The following is a 6,986-nucleotide window of genomic DNA, read 5'->3' on the forward strand; positions in this document are numbered from 1 at the left end:
CTTAAGCAGAACATCGAGTATTGCATATCTAATTAGTTGATCAAAGGTTTGCTTTTGTTATTCAGACTTGAACATAGATTTGTTTCTTTAGCCTCCGACCTTCCATCTCCTGTTTCGATTTACCATAGTTTTTCATGTACACGTCGAATCGGACGTAATGCTTTGCAGCGTTGGAACAGCTCCAGGAGAAATTTTTTGGCAAATCAATCGATGACCGCGTTAGATAAGACCTGAGCCATTAGGTGAAATACGTGAAGCGTCTTTTCCAATTTAAACTGGAGTTTCTTTCAACGCTCGTATTGTAACTTCCGGCATTTACAAAGTTTCGAATATTTTTGAGCATTAATATACTGTTAGTACGTACTATTAACTATGCCAGGGTATGGTTGAAGATGATAATTTAAATATTATTGAAAAAAAAGGGGACTTTAACTTTAATTTTTGTTTTTTCATTTTATTATTTATTATTGATCGATAAGCAAATGCCAGAAGACATCCGTCTTTCAAGAAAAAAAAAACATTGTAAGTTCAAAAAGAATAAGTACTTTAACTTTAATTTTTCACATTTCATCCCTTGATCGACAAGAAAATGTTATAGAGGATATACGTCTTTCATGAAAAAAAAAAAAAAGTCATTATTGATCAATAAAGCTGATGTTGAGCTTTAAATTATTTTGTATGTGTCTGTAAAAAAAAAGTAATTAGTAAATGAAATATTCTTCTGACTTGGTAAATTCAAGACTACCAATTATTCATACACCAGCAGAAAAAAAAATTTACAAATTAATTACCTTGAACGTAAAAGCAGAAAACAATTTTTCGGATGTAAAATCGACAAAATAGACAGATCCGATTATATGCCGATTAATATCTTGGTTCTTTAGAGTTTATACTCTTACACCATACCGGAATCTCTGTCTCTTTGAACACCTTAATATGTATCATCCACGCATCTAAAAAGACGACACAAAGCTCTCACTTTCGACAGTTTCAACACCCAAGTAGGGAAACCTACCAAAGAATAGGTATGATAGACGAATAGGTGGTGACTCCCGTCCCGAGACCGATTAGTATCGTTGAAGCACACGGTCCAACACCCTCCCCCCTCGATTTCTTTCTCGCACTGGCATTTAAGTTGTGCAGCCTGCAGTCGATCGATGGCAATCACATCGCGATGGGGAAGCAAGCAAAGGGAAGAAAAAGAGGTGCGATCACGTGATTTCCCGTGGGTACCGTCAATCCTAAATGACCCAACGGCCCAACACCCCTCTCTTTTTAACACGCGCCCGTGGAGTGCGGCTCTTGTTTGCTGTGGATAGAGTATACACACACGCGCGTATAGGCACCATTGACGAAGAGAGCCGCCGCCACACTGTTTCACAGGGCTGAGCTTAAATTTTCTCTCCTCGCTTCCTTCTTCCCATTTTCCGCGAGTTTCAAAGGGGGAGGGAGCAAGAGAGCGCGCAAATGCACGTGCTGTCTTCTTTCCTCCTCTTGATCCCTCTTTTTTTTTCCTCCCAACTCCACGTGAAAATTCACTTCCGATTCGGTACAAATTCGATCAAGTCGCGAGCGCGAGGAATTTCGTGCTTTTCCGCCTTTCGCGCTTTTTCCTTCGGGGCTGATTGTTTTATTTCGATTGACGTTCAAATGAATGAACGATGGAGCGGAATGATTGGCTGTTGTACGGGATGAACGTGGGGTCGAGTTTGTTTTTCTATGCGTTTATGATGAGATTTTTTAGGCTGAAACAAAGGGTAATCGACATTTTTTTTAAGATAATCGTTGTTGTGCATCGTTTCATGGGAATTAAAAAAAAACTTTCTTGGAACATAATTTTTTGCCCAAAATTTATTGTACAACTAAAAACTTTTTTAAAGCTAAGTTACAAGACTTTAAACAGTATTAACAATGTATTACAGTTTGAAAGAGAAAACAGTTAGGAAAAAAATTAATAAATAAAGAAATCAAAGTACTCGACAAAGTACTTAAAATATTTGATTTCGACTACTCAACAACCCAATTTGATATCTTAAATATACTGTAGATTTTTCTACCAGAAAAAAAATTTTCTTTTAATGTTGTAAGATTTGCACAGATATTCAATGATTGTATGAGTCGAAGCAAATGTAATCTCTTCAACTCTGAGGATACATGACCTTCATTTATATTAATACTTGTCGATTCTCATTGCGCTATAAAGACCAAAGTCCTCTTGTATATGCTCAAGAATTTATACAAAAAAAGACAAAAAGTCACAGTCCATCGAGATTAACGACAATGAACGAATGAACCAAGTACGCGAAAACTTAAAGCCGAAGGATGTATGCACACAACATGTGGATACCAGGGATTACGCGTCGCAGCCATCGTACGTGACTGTATATGTACACACTCGTAAAGACACCGTACTCCCCCGCAATCCACAGTATGCAACAACAACAGCAGCGTCTCCCGACGCGTCGAAGGTAACCCTCTCCAGTGGGGGCTGTATACATATAGGCATCGCGAGAGTGGGAGCGTAAAAAATGTACGAGAGGAGTCGAATTGGAAAAATGGGAGAACCGGGAGTCGAAGGTAATGAGGGGATCAGCGGGAGAAATATATCGCCGGGCGAGCTGATACAGATAAATGTGGATTTGAAGAGGCGTGTCTGTATGTGCGGGTAAAATATATATACTACACGCGAGGGGAGGGGGGCACATCAGACGCTGTACACATCCATCGGTGCGAATGGACGAGGAAAAAAAAAAAATTATTTACTGCCACTGCTGGTTGTAATGCATATTTGACCGAGCAAGAAATGAAGTTCTCTCCACCCGTTCTGGAGGAACAATAAAAATGATTGCATCGCCAATGAAATACCTGGGCAATCCAATTCGTCTGATGGAATCCACGGAAAGAATACGCGTTCAAATTAAGCATTACCTTTTCGATAAATATTTTCCCAGCCAAGCCCGTAACGGCACGTGATATCTGTACCTATACTGTATAGACAGTAGTGGCAGTTGCTGTACGGGCAATCACCGCTACATGGAAGACGTTGTTGAGTACTTCCTCTTCGGAATGATAGCACAACTGCAGCAGTCGAAGGCTCTGGGGAGGACAGGAGATTGCCAACGAAAACGAGAAGTTCGCGTTTCCCACTGGAGAGCTATTTTCTAGTAGTTGTAGTTATAGATTTTGCGGGGATAAATATTTTCAAGAAGAAATGCGCCCCCAAATTTCAGCTGTGCCGATGTAATGGCATTGTTTTGGTGTAATATTACGAAAACCGGGTATAACAGAGCAGCAAAATGGAATAGGTATGCGAGGGAAACAGATGGAGAAAAGAAGAAAACAGCTTACCTAAGCAAAGCAGCCGAAACTCTCGTAAAATTCATCCGTGATATTACGTTTGTTCCCTTCCAGCATCAGGTATTCCCCCTCAATCGTGTATACTATGTACCGACTCGTGTACACATGTGCTGCGGAAAAAAAAAAATTGCACAACGTAGGCGCACTTTGAGGAAATTTATATTGCCGGCTCCCTCTTTCTCATCCCTGCATTTTTCCTTCTCGCCCCCGCTCCCTCTGCAAGTACACGTGAATTCGGAGAACGCGGAAAAAATTCTGGGTTGCTGCCGTTTGTTCTTTTTTTTCTTTTCTTCACGATGAGGAGGAGGAGAGCTTTGATACGGTAGACGGATTTGATGGAGCGGATTCTACTTCTTTAAGGACTACCGGTTGGGTTTATGCGGTAACGCAAGTACGTCCATCGGATTTTTTTTTTTTTTTTTTTTTTTTTAATCACTTTATCGTTTTTTGTGCAAGTCCAAAGGAATACCATAAAGTAAGTTGATGGAGTACCTGAAATAGATACAAGTTACCGGCAGTAAGTATAATTAAAACGACACGAGACGAAAAACAAGGGTACGCTGGCGGTGTGGTGTGAAGTTGTGCGTAAATATTGTCAGAACTTAAAAGACAGTTTGCTGATATACGTCTTGTCTTCGTTTCGTCAAGTACTTCTTCGGGTCTGTGTAAAAAAGGAAGCTATGAATTTCGAACGGAGGTGAGAAAAAAGTAATAAACTGAAACATAAATAAGATGCAAAGTGAGAGGAGGGCCAGTGAAAATACCGATTTTGAGAAGTGAGGGACAGAGACAACGGAATAACAGTGAGTAAATCATATTCCAATGGGTTCGTGATGTTCAGAATCAACTGATTTTTGTCAGCACTATACATTTTAAGTGTCTTATGAAATGAAGCTTGTAACACTAGAATTTTCGAATGATGATTTGTTAATTCAATCGTAAAAATTTCAATGTATTCTAAAAATGTTAAATATGGACATATCTATTAAAAACTTTCGACTGGGACTTTTGTTGGATGGTTTCCAAACGAGGCTTTTTAATACAAACCTTCAACGTGGACTACTCATTAACAAATCTTTCTCAAAGACTCTGAATTAAAATTTTTTAATAGAGTCCCTCCATTAGAAATTATTTATCCGGTGTGTCTCAAATCTTTGAAAACATTCATCAAAGGTTCGAGAAATTCTCAAGTACAATTTTTCCGTGCACTTGTTGCGTTGAAAAAATGGAAAATACTACTGCAGTTTTGTCAAGCAAGTGAAGCACTGTGGTTTGATTGTTCGTCAAATTGGCCGACGAGTCTTGATAAAATTTCTCCAGCGAGAACAAACTCCGTAAAACGATGGTATATCTAAAAACACGTAGCTGACGAAAAGAAACAAAACGTACATAGTTCTCGTGACTGCTGTTTCTCCGAAAGTCATAGGCCAATATTATCTTTGAGTCAAAGTTTATACAAGAGAAGCGACGACGCGATGCCTTGAGTGTGAGAAGTCACTTTGGCTGCAGCTTACCGACACGTACGTGTCGACAGAAGACGCCTGTCAAAATCGCGCTTTTTTTTTTTTTCAATGTTTTCGTGATTACGTGTAAGTACATTTACATATGTCGGAAATTGTATTACAATTTTAATCACATGGTGCTCCATACCAATTGATACTCAAAGAACAATTACTCAACATGTTAAAAATTGTATTTGTTGCTTCAAAGACGCTATTACTTGAGTGGTCTAGTAGACAGGTGTTATTGAAATGGACTCGAGACTCGTAAAGTTTTTGTACAAGACTTTAACAAATCAATGCATGGTAGTTTTTACCACGATTAAAATGGTAACCGCTATGGTAATGATATTATTTTTTCCTACTTTTGCCAACAAATACAATCAATTTTTTTCTGAAACAGTGTTGAGTATAATGGCTAATTTTAAATAATTTCTCAATGCCAAGCAACGTCTTACCACCCCCCGTCAAATCCCAACAACACAGCAGCGCCCATCTGTGCTCACAAGAGCGCTTATTATTTTTATTCCCAGTACCGCAAGATACATCCCGTACCTGAGTCGGGCAGGAAAATAAAAAAAAAAAACCCAAGAAACGTGAGGAGGAGAAGAAATAAAAAAAGGGAAGAAGCGCATCCAGTAGGTATGTACGGGCCGACGTATAAATCCCCGGGAGACTCCCATGCCGCTTATTTTGACAAACGAGCCTGAAAAGTAAGTTGTAATGCATAAATTGCGCGCCAGCGCTTCTCCTCCACCTCCTTCGTCTTGCAATCTGCTGAAAAATTCCCTCCGAGTAGTCGCGCCTTATGCATAATCCTTCAGTCTAATGAGCTGCCGTGTCTGCCCCGTCGTCTCCCGCTCCCTCGGCAGCTGCAGTGCTGAATCGATATTAATCGACACAACACTGTACACGGCAACGGGGGATTACTCCTCGACTCGTTTCCCTTTATTTTTTACATGTTGTCATTTTAAATGTATAAGGCAAAGGACTTTAAACAAACGACTTCTGTCTGATGTCCACGGCTTTCGACGGTAAGTTTGGCATGGATGGAATTGCAAAGTGTTCGATGTATGTACGCTTGCGATGTAAAAGTTGGTATATTCGTTGCGTCGAACAATCGTTGAAATATACGTAAATTGGACCATCAGACCGTGAATATGTGTACGGTACACAGGTCCATCCAACCCCAGTAGCGCAGCCAGCTGAATCGCGGTACGTCTGGGGTGTAAGCTCCCAGTGACGATGTATTAAATTATTAATGGACTTTCCGTGTTTCCGGGGAAAACGCACCGAGCCGGACGTCATTTCGGCCCGAACGACCCTGTGCTTTTGTGCACCCCGAAACTAAAAGGTGTATACAAGTGCACCCAACTTGGAAGTAGGAAGCGATACTCGAAATTCCCTGCGCACGCGGCTTTCCCCTCCGAATTCGTGCTCTTTTCTTCGCGGCCGAGTGCGTTTCCTTTTTACTTTCGCGCCCAATACGGTCGCACCGGGAGAGCAGACGAGGAGGGTGAGGGAGTTTTGCGACGGGCTTTTAATATTCCAGCTTACAGATTTCGATTTAAACTTGGCGCCTTCTTGCATCCAAACGTGTACAGCACACGTCCCTATTTCCCAAGGGTGGGGCTCTTTTCTCGTTTCTACGTGGGATTATGAACATTTCCTTCACTGCACACCTTTGGTTTGTTCTTCTCCTCTAATCGTTAAAAAGTTTTTAATTTTTTTCCTCATTTTTTCCGAGTCCATATTCGATCGAGGGTAGCTCAAAAATCAAGGAATATCATCAAATAACGAAGCTGAAATTACGGGGACTCGTTGAATTGGGAAACTCGATCGTCCGAAACGGCGTGAAATCGCGTCCCTCCCCCGAATAATCATCCAAACTCAGGAAGTGCCTCTCGAGCCTCGCTCGTGCACAGGTAACTCGATCGCAATATTCTCTCTCTCTCTGCTCTTGCGAATAATGAGCGCTCGGTATTTGTTTATTTAGGGAGCACTCTGCGAGAGTTTTCGCGCCACCTCGCAAAAGCGGGGGGGGGCATCTTCGGGGAGAAAGTGTCTCCCGACGCGCTCGGTTCATTATTTACGGGCTTCGCAGTTAGCTGTCGCCGCTTCGGGCGCGCC

The sequence above is a fragment of the Copidosoma floridanum genome, unplaced genomic scaffold (assembly GCF_036245765.1).
Source record: "Copidosoma floridanum isolate Cflo_tuat_1 unplaced genomic scaffold, Cflo_Japanese_pri ptg000014l, whole genome shotgun sequence".
NCBI lineage: Eukaryota > Metazoa > Arthropoda > Insecta > Hymenoptera > Encyrtidae > Copidosoma > Copidosoma floridanum.